Source organism: Felis catus, chromosome A1 (assembly GCF_018350175.1).
Source record: "Felis catus isolate Fca126 chromosome A1, F.catus_Fca126_mat1.0, whole genome shotgun sequence".
Lineage (NCBI taxonomy): Eukaryota > Metazoa > Chordata > Mammalia > Carnivora > Felidae > Felis > Felis catus.
This window is the reverse complement of record NC_058368.1, coordinates 199,466,820-199,485,428: the sequence shown is the minus strand read 5'-3', so window position 1 is coordinate 199,485,428 and position 18,609 is coordinate 199,466,820. Positions and strand designations below refer to the sequence as shown.

Genomic DNA, 18,609 nt, shown 5'->3' with positions numbered 1-18,609 from the left:
CATGAAATTGTATACGACACGGTGATGTGAAAGAATTGGGTGCTAACAATCTTGCCCTTATTTTATGTTTATTTTTGAGAAAGAGAGAAAGCACACATGCGTGCAAGTTGGGGAGGGGCAAAGAGAGGGGAGGACAGTTTCCTAAGCAGGCGCCCCCCTGACATCAGAGACCCGAAGCCAATGCAGGGCTTGAACCCATGAACCATAAGATCACGACCTGAGCCAAAGTCAGACCTTCAACCGACTAAGGCACCCAGGTACCCCACAATCCCGCTTTCTTATCTTATTCCCACATTTGAACATGTTAACAAAATAAGATTACAAGGAAAGGAAATGGCACTTGTGAAAAATAGTGCTAAGTGAAACCCAAAGTACTAATGAATTTGGTCACAAAATCTACAAAATTGATACATTTTTGCTACATGTAATAGGTGTAAGACAATGAGTTGAATTATATCCTAAAAAGATTGATCATGAAAAGCAATTAAATTTGTAACATGAAAAAGTCATGAGTTGGTGTTTGTTTTTATTCCCTTGAATTGGGTACTAAGTCCAAAGAGAAAGACTTTAATTTTTACAGAAGCCGTGTGTCAAAGCAAAACAAAACAAAACAAAGCACTATACTAACAAAAATATGATATTGCTCTTTAGGGAACAAAAGTGGTTAAATGCTTCTTCCATCTTTACTCAACATGTGGCTCAAAACACAAATGATAAGTGCTCTGAGAATAAACTAATGTGAAAGTATAGAAGAAAAATCCCAAATATTTTCCAGTTCTTCCTTTGGGAATGATTAGGAGCCAGTGTGGTAAAGAAAGGCTGGCCTCATCCCAGCACTTCACGACTGTGAAGAGTAGTACAAAATCAGAGTCAAAATGGGGCACTGGGTGACCCCACAGAGGTCACCAGCTTTTGTTGATCCAGGTATCCATGTAGCAGAGATGATATAAACCGACAATGAATCTCTTTGTCCTGGAAATTAAACCGGAAATCTCAAGACTGTGTTTTCAGTGTTTCTTGGCTTTCATTCTGTTAGAAATCCTGCCACATTTCAGTATTTTCGTTCTTGTCCTGGATGAAATCACAAAGCAGAGAGGCACTTGAGAATTCTGTTTTTAAATAAAAGTAAACATTTCCAAGTGAGTTTAGGTCTCTGTTTAGTATTTTTGCGACCCAATTACTGAGCTTAAACATTCCACAGATGTCATATTTCTTGGTGGCACAAGTTTATTGAACGAAGATCAGGTTAATTTTAATTAGAATGTTAATAAGCATCTGTAAGGTGTTTAATAAGTATTTCATATCATACTTTCCAATGCTTGGTCAAGAATTGTGCAAACAGTGGTCTTTGGGTTTTGTTTTTTATTTTCCATGTTTGGGACCTAGGGCAAAAATTATCCTGGTTTATTCCTCGTCATTCAGGTGAAAACTATATAGATGGCAACCCCAGATTTTTCTGAACCAACCAATCATTCAGCAAATTAATTACTCAATAGGAAGTTGAGCATTTTCTAAAAAATATTGATCCTTCCAAGTCAAAAAGATCCAACTATTTCTAGGAGAACAACGTTGGAACAGAAGAGGACAGTTATTAGATTTATTTTCCTGTGGATACCTTACTGGGGTATATTTTTGTGGTTGGATCTGACCTATAATAGCAACATCACTATACTAGGATATGGGTCACTCTGTCATCTGAATCCATGCTTCAGAGGAATTGTTACTTGGTTGTTCCAACTGACACCTGAATGAGGGGCCCACTCTGTTAAAGGGCAAATGTGAGGATAATTAAACTCTGAAGCAATTGTCTACATGACCATAGAAACATTTTTAAATTTTCTCTGTTCTTGCTTTAACACTTTCGGTGCTTCTTCAAGGGTTAGTGCTTGCAGAGTAATTTACTTACTCAAATGGAATTTTCCATTCAGAATCCTGATCATTAATATATCTTTGTTTCGCCATGTGACAAAAGGAATTAATACCCCCACTATTATAACGTACCCTTCAGTGGCTAGATTGGAACAATGTGACCATAGTACACCATTAATATAATACTTTCCTTTTTCTTTAGGCTCATTCTTGAAGATGGCAGACGCTCCCCAATTTTAAAACCAATTATATGGATTCAGGTAAAGGCAAAATGCTATTTGTTCATGACTCTTACAATGCTGTTACCAGCAAACTGGCTTCCAGAGCAACTGCATTGGTTACCAAGGTACAGAAACTATTCCCATGGAATCTTCTATCACCTTGGCACTGAAAGGGTGAACTAGGCAGAAATAGAAGGAATAAACTATACCTGGAAAGAGAATGACTATTGACACTTCCACCCATTTGGGTACTCTTCATTCTAGCCTATGGAGATCTCAAGTGCAATACACACACTTCATCTTTTCTAGGCAAAGTAGCAACTCTTCCTTAATATAAATGGTAAACTCCTTCCAAGTCCACATAAATAGCTACAAAATGTGCTCTGCTTAATCATGTCTAGGAAATTGGGGTAATAGAGAATTACTCCAACTAAAATCTAAGAAAAATGGTATACTTGGTGGTTAAACATAACGAAGAGATTACTTTAAAATAGAATCAACTTTTGGGGTGTCCAGGTGGCTTGGTTAAATGTCTGACTTTGGCTCAGGCTGTGATCTCATGGTTCATGAGTTTAAGCCTCAGAGTGGGCTCTGTGCTGCCTGCTTAGGATTCTCTCTCTGTCCCCTCTCTCTCTCTGCCCCTCCCCTGCTCACACTTTCTTTCTCTCTCAAAATAAATAAATATTTAAAAAAAAACAAAACAAGAATCAACTTCTACCAAAGTCCTTGAAATCAGAAAGGCAGACAAAGAGAATCTGGTTAAAACTTTGACTTTGGGAACATTGTTATAAAAAGAGGTATAGTACTCTCTCCAATGCCTCCTAATACCATATTAGTCGGTCAAAAGATTGGGTAGCCTTCCTGGCAAAACTCAACAAGGGAACACTAATTGAAAGTAATTCAATGACAAGCCATGTATAATAGTTTCACAACGTAAAAGGAATAAACATGAGCTATGACTAAATATTGTAGACTTAGGCAGAAATGTTTAGTTTCATTGTAGTAGAGGATTTCCGGATGTTAATTCAACCCAACATCTGCTGAAACTGATTAGAGAGGATGGTAGTGGTAGTTGTAGTGGCAGAATTCAGAATTCCACAGCACTGACTGTACAACGTCAATTCCGTTCCTGCGAAACCAAACTGCTTTTATCTGCCTAATTTCTTTCCTATTACTTTTGACTCTTGATGACAAATATGAAAGGAATGGTGCCAAAATCCAGTTGGCACTTCATTATCTGAACTTGTTCCACGATGCCTAAGTTTTAAAGTATTTGACTTTGTTATAGTAAAAAACAAAAACTGTGGCTAAAACTCATGGGAATGTTAGGATGACATGAAGATTGGTAAACTGAGAGCTAAAAATATCACTAACAGGGTCTTACTTTCTGCCTATGCTACTAACTCAATGAATGTTAGGAAAGTGATTCAATCTTTAAAACTTTTTTCAGTGATTAAGCAAAAATAGTAACGTTTACCTGGAAATTTGCTGATGGAACAGTTAATAAATATGAGAACTAAAGATTTTTCCACACCTCAATTGCTATTATATAGTTACACACAACTAATAAAAGGGATAAGCATAATTCAATACACCAATCTAAAGCAATCTAAAAAAACCCCACACAAATACACACAATCACACCCTGTAATAATCAGCTTTGTCCCTGGTCTTGTTCCTCTCTCCATTCAACCCTCCAGTTACTAGGTCCAAGACCTGACCTGACAGCAGGGAGAAGAATATATATTATCTACAGAGCATTTTAAAACTCTGATTCATTTTTCAGCTTTTTATTTCATAAGGTTTTAAATGTTAACAGAAGTAGACAGAATTAATAATGAACTACCATATACCTAGAACACAGCTTCAACCATGAGCAACTCACAGTTAATCTTAGTTGACCCATATCCCCATCTACCCCCACTTCCACATTATTTCAAAGCAAACCTCAGATATCATATTATTTCATCTACAAATGTTTCAGCATATATTTCTATATAATAATTATGCTTTAAAAATTGCCAAAAACTCATTATACCAACTAAAACAATTAACAATAACTCTATAATATCAAATAGCCGCTCATGTTCAAAATGTCTAATTGTCTCTTTCTGAGTCATTTTTGTACAACTCCTAGGACATTTTTAGCCTTTTTTCTTTCCTCAACTTGAGCACTTATATGTAAATCAGCATGGACAGAATATGACCTGGATCACAGAAGAAAGCTCAGTGTGAATAGGTAGCATCCCTCCATGTGAAATGATGTAATTCTTGGTTGAGGGCTTACACAACTATATGTATTGGTCTCTTCCGGGGGAAGAAAACATACAAAAGCAGTGCACATCTTCTTCTAAAACCAAACAAGAAGAATCCAACGAGCTTTGCAGAAAACAGAATCTTCAAGCCAAACCAATAGATGTTTGAGAATGCAGACATGTCACCAAAAGTGTGTGAAGGACCAAAGAAAGAAGAGGTGCTGGTCAATCACATGCTCTCTTCGCAGATCTCCCATACCACTGCCACCTTTCTTCTTCAGATCCCATCCAGCAGCATACCACAGTTTCCAAAGTAAATTTCAACCAAAGTGTTATAATTTGAAGTTGATTTTAAGCACATCAGTTTGGAAGCATTGATTAGATTATCAATAGGCTAACTGAAATCCAAAGAATAACATTTAAAAGCCCAGCTCTGCAATCCCTATCAAAATGACACCAGCATTCTTCACAGAGCTAGAATAATCCTAAAATTTGTATACAACCAGAAAAGGCCCCAAATAGCCAAAGCAATTCTGAAAAAGAAAGCCAAAGCTGGAGGTTTCAATCCCAAACTTCAAGACATATTACAAAGCTGTGATCATCAAGACAGTATGGTACTGGCACAAAAACAAACACATGGATCAATGGAACAGAATAGAGAACCCAAAAATGGACCCACAAATGTATGGCCAACTAATCTTTGACAAAGCAGGAAAGAATATCCAATGAAAAAAAGTCTCTTCAGCAAATGGTGTTGGGAACATTGGACAGGGACATGCAGAAGAATGAACTTGGACTACCTTCTTACACCATACACAAAAATAAACTCAAAATGGATGAAACACCTAAACATAAGACAGGAAGCCATCAAAATCCTACAGAAGAAAATAAATAACCTCTTTGACTTTGGCCACAGCAACTTCTTACTTGACATGTCCCCAGAAGCAAAGGAAACAAAAGCAAAAATGAACTATTGGGACCTCATCAAGATAAAAAGCTTCTGCACAGCAAAAGAAACAATCAGCAAACCTTAAAGGCAACCGACAGAATCAGAGAAGATATTTGCAAATGACATATCAGATAAAGGGTTAGTATCCAAAATCTATAAAGAACTTATCAGACTTAACACTCAAAAAAGAAATAATCCAGTGAAGAAATGGGTAAAAGACATCAATAGACACTTCTCCAAAGACGACATCCAGATGGCCAACCGACACATGAAAAACTGCTCAACATCACTCATCATAAGGGAAATACAAATCAAAACCACAATGAGATACCAGCTAACACATGTCAGAATGGCTAAAATTAACAACTCAGGCAACAGCAGATATTGGCGAGGATGCAGATGAAGGAGAACCCTTTTGCACTGCTGGTGGGAATGCAAACTGGTGCAGCCACTCTGGAAAACAGTATGGAGGTTCCTCCAAAAAAATTAAAAATAGAACTACCCTATGACCTAGCAATATACTACGAGGTATTTATCCAAAGGATACAGCTGTGCTGTTGTGAAGCGGCACATGCACCCCAATGTTTATAGCAGCGCTATTGACAACAGCCAAAGTATGGAAAGAACCCAAATGTTCATAAACTGATGAATGGATAAAGAAGATGTGCTGTGTGTGTGTGTGTGTGTGTGTGTGTGTGTGTGTAATAGAATATTACTCAGTGACCAGAAAGAATGAAATCTTGCTATTTGCAACAATGTGGATGGAACTAGAATGTATTATGCTAAGCAAAATAAGTCAGAGAAAGACAAATATCGTATGACTTCATTCATGTATGGAATTTAAGATACAAAACAGATGAACAAAAAGGAAAGGAAGCAAAAATAATATAAAAGCAGGGAGGCAGACAAACCATAAAAGACTCTTAAATACAGAGAACTGAGGGTTGCAGGAGGGATTCTGGGTGGTGGGATGAGCTAAACGGGCAAGGGGCATTAAGGAAGACACTTGTTGGGATGACCACTGGGTGTTGTAAGTAAGTGATGAATCACTAAATTCTATTCCTGAAATCGTTATTACACTATATGTTAACTAACTTGGATGTAAATTAAAAATAATAATAATAATAATAATAATAATAATAATAAATAAATAAATAAAAGCCCAGCTCCGATATGAAGCCATTCTGACATTTCCTGTCATAAACCCAATTTAATCATAATAGGTTCTTTCTTGTTGATCAACAATTAGGTTCCATTGCTTAATGCTTTCTTTTGGACATTTGCATCTACAGTATGATGGCTATATTTATATTCCCCATTGGCTAAGTCATGGTGTCCAGTTGTTTGGTCAAACACCAGTCTAGATGTTTTTGCGAAGATATTTTGTAGATGTGGTTAACAATGAAATCTGTTGACTTTAAATAAAGTTGATAACCCTCCATAATGTGGGTAGGCCTCATCCAGTCAATTGAAAGCCTTAAAGTCAAAGACTGAGGTTTTCAGAATATGAAGAAATTCTCCATCCCTACTCTGTATTATTTGAATTTTTACATTGAGCATGTAATTTTTAGCAATATTTAATACACACACACACATGCACACACACACACACACACACACACACACACACACACACACACATATACATACCCAGTTCTAAGATTCTTTTGTGGCCTTGGCTTTCCTCCTCTGTAAGTAGGGATATATAAACTACTTCCTTGAGATTACTAACATGAAAGCATATATTATTAACAAATGTTTGTAATCAGCAATATCCTACATATAATAAATTAAGTCACACACATTTTTGTTGCCCAAAATTTTAGGTTGCGCATAATTTGGAAAATTCAAGTCAGGTCTTGGACCTAGAAGGAACAACAAAAGTCTGCTGCCTTCTGGGAGCAGCCTGGTGTCTGAGCATACATGGGGATTTCCAGATATGTAGGGAAATTCGGCTCTGGTAGGGAGTTTGATTCTGATTCAATCAAATACAAATTGCAAGAGGTTTGTCAATGCAGCCACAGAGTGAGAAATGTCCTCTCTGATTCCCTATTTAAGCCTCTGATTCCTTCTTAAAAGGATTTAAGTTTGGCTTAAGATAAATGACACATCTATAATAAACCACCAACATCAGAACAAAAGAATATAATTCAGAATGAGATGGATGTACTAGAACATAAGATAGGAAGTTTCTGCAGTGAAACATAGCATGCAGGTCTTGTTTCACTAAAACCAAGAAAGATTTCTTTTTCTTATATATATGTATAGAAATTTATACTTCCAAATATTTTTTTAGCTTTGAATAATTAGAAAAGTTTGGCATAATTGATGAATTTATGTTTTTCTATTCTAAATCTAAATTCCAAGATAATCAGTCAAAACTCATTCCTTTTCAAGAATACCGGGAATTTCTTGATTTTATTAATATTCCTATACATCTGACTTTGTTATTATAATAGGACGCTTTATGTGTATAGCTTGCACACAAAGCTTTACCAACTATTCTTGGGTCATGTTTCCATTTACTACCATGGCTAGATAATTAAAGAGATCTGGATGTTCCTACTCCTGTATGTTCAGGACTGCTTAGGTTTCCCAGGAAATACTTTGGAACACTCTTTTAGGTCATTTAAACCAAAACAAAAAACAAAAAACAACAACAAAAAATAAACAACCAACAATGACAACTAGGTAAATGATGTAAATAACTGATTCATTTAATCTCTTCTCTGGACTATAATAGCCCAGGTCATTTTCATTTTGAGATAATAAGACTAATAAACTCTTCACAATTATTTAATTTATCCACAAATATTTTGAAATGTAACCATGTGACAGTTGATTAAAATATAGTCAAGAGGGAAAAGCATTCTGACAAATTCATGAGTTCTATGCTGATTAGTTTCCCCTGTCTCGTTCTAAAAGTCTGAGTACATTAACAACATGTAGTCAGGTGTCTTGGGGTTGCCTGAAACAAAAACCTCACTGAGCCCACTAAAAATTAAATAAGAGTGTGGAGGTGTGAGGGAGGGGAAACAGAACATCTTGCTAGGTGCACAGAGCTTTCTCAGAGATGCAATTCAGCTGAGTTAGATGGGACTGGCTCTCCTGAACCAGAGACTGAACCAGCACCTCTCTCTCTCCCCTTCTTTCCCACCCCTAGGGTTTGTTTCTACTTCTTTCTGGCATCTGTTCCATTATCCTCTCTTCAAAATCGTCTCCACTGCAAGACTCTTGAATTTTTGTCCTTCATTATTTGAGCTTATGGATAGGTTTGGCCCACTAGGCCACAGATTCTGGGTCTGATTATTCACGACCTTTTTGGTCTAGCTCCCTGCCATAAGCTGGATTACACAAGGTTCCAATACTTCTTGGGTGTAATCACTCCTACATTTATTCACTTAAAAAGAAAACATTCTTGGGATACTTACCACAGGCCAGTAAAGCAGTCGGGGTTGAAGACTTAGAAATTATTGAAGTAGTTCTGACTCCGGGAGAAAAAAAGCCAATGATTAAGATTCAATGGGGCGCCTGGGTGGCTCAGTCAGCTGGGCGTCCAACTTCGGCTCAGGTCATGATCTCACAGCTCATGGGTTCGAGCCCCACGTCAGGCTCTGTGCTGACAGCTCAGAGCCTGGAGCCTGCTTCAGATTCTGTGTCTCCCGCGCTCTCTGCCCCTCCCCCTCCCCTCTCAGAAATAAACAAACATTAAAAATTTTTAAAAACAAAACAACAGATTCAAATGAGGGGCACCTGAGTGGCTCAGTCGGTTAAGTGTCAGACTTCAGCTCAGGTCATGATCTTGCAGTTCGTGAGTTGGGACTCTGCTGACAGCTCAGAACCGAGCCTGATTCAGATTCTGTTTCTCTCCCTCTCTCTGCCCCTCTCCCACTCATGCTCTGTTTCTTTCTTTCTTTCTCTCTCTCTCTCTCTCTCTCTCTCTCTCTCTCTCTCTCCCTCTCTCTCTCTCTGAAAAATAAAAAAAAAACATTTAAAAAAATTTTTAAAAAGATTCAAATGGTATGTGTATGTGGCAGATTTAGTGGCTCAGTGACCATGAGAGCACTGAACTGGAGCCTGTGATAGCCTGGAGACGTCAAAGAATATTTGTCCCTCTTCCATAATGAAACCTGGGTGTGTATATACCTCACTTAACTGTTTGCATGTATCTATCTCCCATAGACTGAAAGTTCCTCCAGAGCAGGGACCATGTTTTACTCATCTTTAAATCCCCATTCACAATAATGTTTGATAAATAAATAATAAACAAAATGGTGCTTGAACTGAAACATCAAAACATAAGCAGGAAATGATTTTTAAAAAGCAGGGGGAAGCATCTTACAGCTTCAGGTCACCAGGTTTCAGAGATATGATAGACCATAGAATGCTCAAAGCATTGCAAACGGTTCACAGGAGCTGGGGTTTACAGGCTTGTTGATGAATGGAAGATAATGGGGCTGAGAAGTTGATATGCATTGACTTGTGAAGGGTTTTTCAAGCCTTATTAAGGAATTTTAACTTTATACGAAAGACGATGAGGAGCTGTTAAAGTATTTACTATTGACCAGAGCAGAGAGCATTTCTAAAGCATATTCTGTCAACCACATGCAGATGGGTTGCAGTGACATGAGCACAGTGTCAGGAAAATTACTTCAGAGGCTCCTGCAAAATACAAGTAAAAACTCACCAGTCAAGTCACTTCTGGTCCAGACCACAGCCCTATGCTTGGGCACAATCTAATACGGCCCCAATGGTAAGAACCCCCATCTTAGAATAACATATTCCCCTTGCTGTTAGGATTCCTATTTCTTAACTGGCATCTATATCAGAACAACACAATTTCCTCTCTCACATGCTTCTTGAGCTATCTTCACAAGATCATTTGGATTTTAATCACCTAAAATACCATTCTAATATAAGATTTCCCTAATAGCCTGCTACTTGGAGGTCTCAGAAGAGCAGGCCATGTAGCCTACACTCCTGGAAAGATCTTGCTGTTTCTATTCCCACTTTTCTAGGGGCACAAAAGCAAATACACATGGACAAAGAAAGCATAACTAGCATTCTCACATGAGGTGCAAGACTTTAAGGATGTTTAAAATCTGCCCTTTCCCATACAAATTTCCACTCCAGTGAGAAAATGAAGTTGGACCGTATTTTTACATTGTCCCTCTCTTGATGCAATTATCTCCATTATGACTTTTATATTTATTTAAAATATGTTATCACAAAGAATCCGGGCTTTCCTAACACTGACACCAAATTCTGACTTTCTATATGGCTGCATTCACCAATTAAGTCATGCAGATTATCCTCTATTTAAGTAAGTCACCAGATATGACTGTACTGGGGGAGAAGCCCCCAACTTTGCATCATATCCAGTTCTTGTAGGCTTGTGTAACCTTGAATGTTTCTTATAGTGGCCCCTCAATTCAGCTTTTTCATTTGGAAAAAGGGTAAGAAAGATATATATTAATTCTAAATGATGGTCTTTAGCATCTCTTCGTACTTTGATTCTATCCAAATGAAACCTAAAAGCCAAAACGGCACATGCCTTGTACTGCATGTGAGCAAAAGCAGAGTTCTTGCCTTAAATTGCATCTGCAGAAAAGATCATCCAAGTATTCCCCCAGAGCTTTACCTTAGGTTGTGAAAAGCTGCAAACACGTCAGAAACCAAACCACAATAACAACAAAAAAAGTTCTCCAAAAACCAGTATGCCTACACTTCCTTTTTAATCAAAGTAACTGGGCAAAATTACTTATGTCCTTTCCCTTCTCTGTCTTTGTTTACATTTACTTTTCTTATATTTTCTATTTTGGAATAAACAATACATGCATATTTTACAAAATCCAAAAGAGTGTTCAGTGAAATACAAATCTTATTCCTCCCTCCCCTTTACCCTAGCCACTTAGTTTGTCTGCCTGAAGCAACCACTGTTCCTAATCAAAATTACTTTTACTATTAGATACCACCAGAAATATCTTTTTTATTAAGGCAGAAAAAATTCCTTGTTGCAGTAACAGTGTCTCCATTTGAGCAGGTGATTATAGTAAACATATAAGGCATGTGGGCCTATTTGTTTGCTCTAGCTCCTACTTAACTATTTCCTTTGGCTTAAAGGTTTTGAGGTAAATCTAAGGTCACAGTCTAGCTGAGTCACTGTACAAGAGTGACACAGCAACACATTTAAGCCATCTGGTAAGCAAGGCATCCAGACAGGAAGAGTTAATGGGAATTTCAAAATCATTCTTCACTCTAACCACTTTACTCTCTTTAGAATGAGAGGCAACTGCCTGAAACGTACAACCTTTAATAAGGGCCACTGACTTAGAAAGTTTTACCTCCCCAAAGAACTTGGGGGACCCATGTGTAGGTCTATGAAAATCACTTGGAAACTTCCAGTGAGGAAATTGGTTTTAAGAGAAGCTCAGTTGGTTTTTACCAGCCTGCAAGGATTGTGTGGACTACAATCTAATGTAAAAACAGCATGAAAAAGGATTAACTACTCCATTGCAGCGGAGACAAGAGCCAAAGCCCATTAGGAACCAATCAACGCTAGAACACTAGGTGCAGGAATTCCATCAGAAAGGGAAATAAAACTGGCTAATATAATTTAGAGAGAGTCTACTGCACCTCTTAGCACCTATTAGTGAATAGGCCAGTGTGAGCCAATGTGAATGACATCCCTTCAGGGAAAAAATTTTCTACCTAAGGAGAAACATAAAAACTGAACTTCAAAGATGAAGCCAAAGATGATACAATAAAATATAATGAAACAAGCCTTCAAAAGCTGGCATTGTTAATATTTTGGCATTGTTTTACTGCTGGGCTGAAACACACTATGAACAAAGCAAGCCTAGATGATGCAAGAGGATGCAACTGATCAAATACAAATTTCAAATCATGCTTGTTTCCATGTTTTAGAGATTATTTTTCAGTCTTTATTAGGGCAATCTAAAGACATTAGACCTTCTATTATAGTGGTTTACAACAAAACCTCTTTTAATGGAATTAGTATTTGGATATTAAAGAGGATATAATAAGGGAACATGAGATTTGATGATGAGATCCAAAGAATGTTTGCATAATTTAAGTTTTAGTCATTCCAAGTGTTGAAATGAATAACATTTGATATGCTCCAAACACTCACTAACAACCTTCCTAGTCCATTACCAATTATCAAAATCAAGTAGACTGTTCTCTATGGAGCTCATATAATCTTCCCATTCTCTTTTCCTTGATTGTGTCTTCCCCAGAGTTGTTCTCATGCACAAGAAATCAAGTGGAAAGAATCTTCCTAGCTTTCCCTCCCAGGAATTGTATGTTCCTTTGACTTGAAGCAGAACAGACCTGCAGTGAAATCCTGAGGTAACCCTGACACCTTAGAAATTTAGAAGTTTTAAGATGTACTTGCCTGAGTTGCTAAAGATCCTAAAGAAATTTAGCCCAATTGAGGACTGTTGATAGACTTAATAATTTATTAATTATTATTTAATAATAAATTTGCAATGTATATTTTTTGTTAAATAATTTACACATGTCAAACTAGTTGACCTTTATATTAGTTTCACTGATATACACAAGCTTTAATCCTAGGAAACTTAAATTTAAATTCTATCATCCAAAACTATCACAGATCAGTAGCTTTGAAACATTTCTAGAAAAACTCTATAATAAAATAAGCAATTTGAATGTCAGCACTGTGACTTGACCTGATTTTACCTCTATATCTGAATGACTGAAAAGAAAATTATCAATACTGAGGGTCTCATTAAACAAGGCTACTTAACATCAGAATAATGTAGAGATCATGAAATCAGCAATGCATCAACATTGCACATGTGCTTATGAAAACAACAATGAAGAAATATTTTGTCATGCTAATTAATTCAAAATACGAACTTTTCCCCAAGGTTGTTCTAGGGAACACAACAACCATGGGTAGATGAAGTTCAGAGCTATATCTACAGAGGTGGTGGGGAGGAGGAAGTGAGCAGAGCTACTCCTACAAATCAAAAACATTCAACCAAACTAATCAAAATAACTTATTTGTCTTCACTACACCAGTTGTTGTATTAATTTTAAAAATTATAAATGACATTAATGAACACCATCAAGAGAATGAATGAAAAAAATTACACTATTCTTACACAATTGAATCACAGCAATGAAAATGAATAAGCTAGTGCAACATAGAAAAAAATATCAAAAATATATAGTTAAGTAGGAAAAAAGGATATGTGACCATTTACATAAAGTTAAAAATATGCAAAACAATATTACATACTGTTTAAGGATGCATGCAATGTTAGTAAAATATAAAAACATGCAAAAACATTCAAAATCATGGTAACTTTTGTCAAGGGAAGAAGACCAAAAAGTCTTATTTCTTAAGCTGGATTGGGACAGATTTGAAGTCCATTTCATTACTTTCTGTGCTTATTTTTTAGACTGAAATGTCTTATTAAAATATTTTGAAAATTCATATTTATATGTTTGCAAAAACTACACCACCTGTTGTGAATTTTTGAATGGGGATGCTTTCCTCCCTAGATAATGAGTTTTCAAATTTAATTCCAGAAGATTCCAAAATAGACATTGGATTCAAATTATTCGGGAATAAAAATTATAATAACTGGTGTAGTTCAATACCACCTCACCAGAGTCCTTCTGGGCCAGCTTCTAAAATAAAATGTCAAAAGTGCATCCTAGACTTTAGCACCCAGATCATAGTTTCTAATACCATTATTCATAATAAGAATTGGCTCTTTGGAGAAAAGGTTAATAATAGGGTTGGAATACACAAAATAAGCCTGAAGCATCTTGTAGCATCAGAAAGTAATGAAGTACGCAAAAACAAAAACAAAAACTCATAATGATGGGGCTATGTCAGAGAGATATAGGAGCCAAGTAAAAAAGGACCTAATGGCCAGGGATGCCTGGATGGCTTAGCGAGTTGAGCTACCAATCTTGATCTTGCAGTTCATGAGACTGAGTCCCTAATGGGGCTCTGTGCCAACAGCAGAGAGCCTGCTTAGGATTCTCTCTCTCTCTCTCTCTCTCTCTCTCAAAATAAATAAATAAACTTTAAAAATTATTTTAAAAAAGAGTACCTAATGTCCAAAACTGGAACAATTTGAGTAAGAAAATACAATAATATTGGATTAAAATCGAAAGTATAAAAGAAATATTCATGAGTCCACAGCAATATTAAATAAATAAGAATAGACAAATCTCCCCTGCAGAAGAATTCCAAATAATTCAAATAAATATTCCACTCTCAAGGAAGTAGAGCAAACTCCCCACTCCTTAAGTATAGGATGTATGTAGCGACCTCCAAAACAGTACAGTATTGAAGGGGGGAATAAAGAGTCATTTTACAGTAGAGAAACTTGACAAACACTACCTCAGTCAGGGAATGGAAGTTCACATCATCAGTGATCAGTGATCTTAATAGAATGTACCCTTGATACGATACATTGAAAATATTACTTTATCTCTCTGGTTTTCCTCCTGAAAACCCATAACCCCAGTTCCTAAAAAAACTAAAAATAGAACTGTCCTACAATCCAGGAATCATAATACTGAGTATTTATCTGAAGAATACAAAAACTCTAAATCAAAAGGATCTATGCAACCTTATGTTTACAGCAGCATTATTTACAACAGCCAAATTATGGAAGCAACGTTAAGTGTCCACTGATGGATGAATGGGTAAGAGGATGTGGCATGTATCTATCTATCTATCTATCTATCTATCTATCTATCTAGACCTATCTATATATAGACCTATATATAGATAGGTCTAGATAGATAGATAGATAGATAGATCTATATATAGATATAGATATAGATATAAAATGGAATATCACTCATCCATTTAAAAAGAATAAAATCCTGCCATTTGCAATGACATGGATGGGGCTACAGGGTATTAGGCTAAGTGAAATAAGTCAGTCAGAGAAAGACAAATACCATATGATTCTATGCATGTGGAATTTAAGAAACAAAACAAATGAACAAATGAAAAAGAGAGAAAAGACAAACCAATAAACAGACTCTTAACTACAGAGAACAAACTGACGGTTACCAGAGGGGATGTGGGTGAGAAAATGGGTGAAATAGGGATTAAGGAGTGCACTTGATGTTATGAGCACGGGGTGATGCATGGGATTGTTGAATCACTATATTGTACACCTGAAACTAATATAACACTCTATGTTAACTATACTGGAATTAAACTGAAAAACTTAATAAAATTTTTAAAAACCCGTAACTCCAGGGGTGCCTGGGCAGCCCAGTTTGGTTAAGCATCTGACTCTTGGTTTTGGCTCAGGTCATGATCTCCACAGTTCATGGGTTTGAGCCCCACATCGGGCTCCAAACTGACAGTATGCAGCCTACTTGGGATTCTCTGTCTCCCTCTCTCTCTGCCCCGCCCCTGTTCACTCTTTATCCGTGTCAAAATAAATAAATAAACATGACAAAAAAACCCACAAAATATAACTCCAACCTAGCCAAGAGAAAAACATCAGACAAACACAAATTGAGGGGCACTCTACAAAGTATCTGACCAATATTCCTCAAAACTGCCAAGATCATCAAAAACAGGAAAAGTCTGAGAAACTGTCACAATCTAGAGCAGCCTAAGGAGATGTGAAGGATAAGTGTAATCTGGTACCCTGGATGAGATCTTAGAACAAAAAAAAAATGTACATTAGGAAAAACATAAGGAAACCCACATAAAGTATAGACGTCAGTTAATAATAATGTTCCCAATATTGGTTCATTAGCTGCAATTATTATATCACAGTAATGTTAACAATAGGGGAAAATGGGTGCTAGGTACAGGGGAACTCTCTGTAATACTTCTGCAACCCTTCTATAAATATGAAATTATTTTAAAATCAGAAGTTTATTTTTAAAATGCCCTCCTCAACTATGATTCAGACTTCAAGCAGCAGGTTACAGGGGAAAACTGAAGAGATTCAGGAGAAAGAATAAAGTGTTTAATTCTGAAATTTTGTTTTTTCATCCAAAAACAAACAAAAAGTTGATCTCTTAGTGAGGCTAATTATCTAAAATCTGAACTCATAAATAAGCCTACTTGTAAAGGTCCTCTGAAAGAGAAGCAACATGGGTTTGACCAGAAGCAAATTTCTTCTCATTTTTTTCTACCTTCAGTAAGGTATAGTGTGTTATTCAATTTACGCAGAAAATTAATTTGAAGTCAGAAGTTGGTGTTAGATGCAAGACTTGAAACCTGATCAGACATCCCTGGTCTCGAAACAAGGAAAGACATAGATAGGCAGAGTAATAGAAAACTCATCAAGATTATAAGTCTCAGGCAAACGCCTCACTAGACCCAAATCCACTGTGATCTGAAATCAGAAAGTAAGATCATTCTATTATCAAAACATCAGTCCCTCTAAATTTACAATTAGAGGATAATTCATTTGTCCACATGGCCATGTATGTCATAGCACAAGAGGCAGCCTCATGGCTAAATAACAAGTATAAGCTAAAAGTACATTAATGTAAGAAAAATGGAAACTTTCAGGGCACCTGGGTGGCTCAGGCTGTTAGGTGTCCGACTGTTGATTTCGTCTTGGGTCATCTCACTGTCATGAGATCAAGTCCCATGTTGAGCTTGAATCTGGCTCTGTGCTAAGTGTGGAGCCTGCTTAGGACTTTCTCTCTCCCTCTGCCCCTGCCTCTCTCTCTCTCTCTCTCTCTTCTCTCTCTCTCAAAAAAAAAAATATATATATAATATTATATATTATTATAAATTATATATAATATCATTATGTATTCTATATATTATTTTATTATATATACATAGGAAAGAATATGTAAACTTTCTTGGAAAACAACTACTCATTCCTTTGAAAAGAAACCAAAGGAAATCAGGTCAGCCTTGTTCTCTCCTGATTCAGGCACAGTTTATTTCTAAGAATATACTTAATCCACCACAAAACTGGACCTATTAGTGGCAATTATTTAGAGATCTTTATGGATCAGTGTCATCCAAAAACATTAATTCACTGGTCTCCTTAAGTTATCTGCATAAGAAATCTTTCAAATGGCAATGTTCACTGCCACAGAAGGAGGAGACCAGAAGCCTTACCATGCAACCCTTGTTTTCTGAATCCTGGCTCTTCCCCAAAAGAGGTGGAATGGGGACAGAGAAGAATAGGGGTTAAGGAGCATGTAAGCAAAGGAGGAAAAAAAGTCAGAGGAGAAATTATAACTGACTTCTAAGAAGATGTATTTATTTTGGTTTCCTTTTTTGCAGAACTGCTAGTTGGTTATTTTAGGGAGTCCTGTTTAAGTCTTCAGATTTCTCAAAAACAATTCATCGGGTGAAAATGGGAAGAAAAGAAGATAAATCTTGGTCCATTTATTTCAGTCGTTTGTATATGGGTTTTGTTTCACTTCATAAAGTGGTTTTATTTAATAATGAAGACACCCAAAAAAGAAAAAAAAAGAAGTAACAAAAAGAAAAACCAAGGAGATTGATTTCATTTTACTCTTTGGTCTGAAAATAAAGTTCTAGTTCATCTTTAAGTCAACTTTTTTTTTTCTTTTAATGAATCAAGAAGGTTCAAGTTCTGGCCCAAAGCTATAATATGTTATTACATATGTTGCACTAGAAGGGAGATTACAGTTTCTGCTGACGCTGGCAGTAAGGATTTGTCCCAACAGAATTCAGGGAGGGATGGGAAAAGGATAGAAAAAAACTCAAGGGAAAATTTCCAAGGGAGGCAGCATGTGCTGCAGACCTGTTTCGTGAAAGGTGCCCTCAGGGAAAGAGATTGCCAAGAGTATAACTGCCATTACCTAGGGTCATTTTTAAGGTCATTCACAGAGATGAAGTTAGGATAAAAGACTATTTATAAAGGAATTTCAATGTTGGCTTGTTTCTCCCATTTTTGGTCATTTGTATAAGCTCAGACATACAGGTGGTACAGGGACGTCCAAAAGAGAACATGGTGGTGACTTGATTATTACAACACTTCTGCCCGATACCTTTCACAGCTGAGTGTTCATGCCTTTATAAAATGGGAGAATTAAACTAAACGTTGATGTGGGGGTAAGGGGTAATCCAGAATCTTGCATCCACATTATATCATCTGAAGTTTTTTCAGTAAAGCATCTCAAATAGTCAATAAAATTATTTTCAACCAGTAGATGCATTCAGATTATCAACTGATTAGGAGCAATAAAATATTATGAACTTTAATACAGAAGTAAAAGTCAACACCCTTTCATCAATTTGAATTCCATTAATTTGTACTTTGTGATATCTAAC

At 36.5% G+C, this 18,609-nt stretch overlaps 1 long non-coding RNA gene across 1 annotated transcript in view; it reads right to left on the bottom strand.

Moving 5' to 3' along the window:
- Window positions 1-619: 619 nt before the first annotated feature.
- The window catches only part of LOC123380025, a 111,380-nt gene continuing 93,390 nt past the window's right edge, over window positions 620-18,609 (bottom strand). The window contains exon 3 of the long non-coding RNA XR_006585249.1: window positions 620-1,071. This is a non-coding gene — a long non-coding RNA (uncharacterized LOC123380025). The remainder of the gene's footprint in view (window positions 1,072-18,609) is intronic.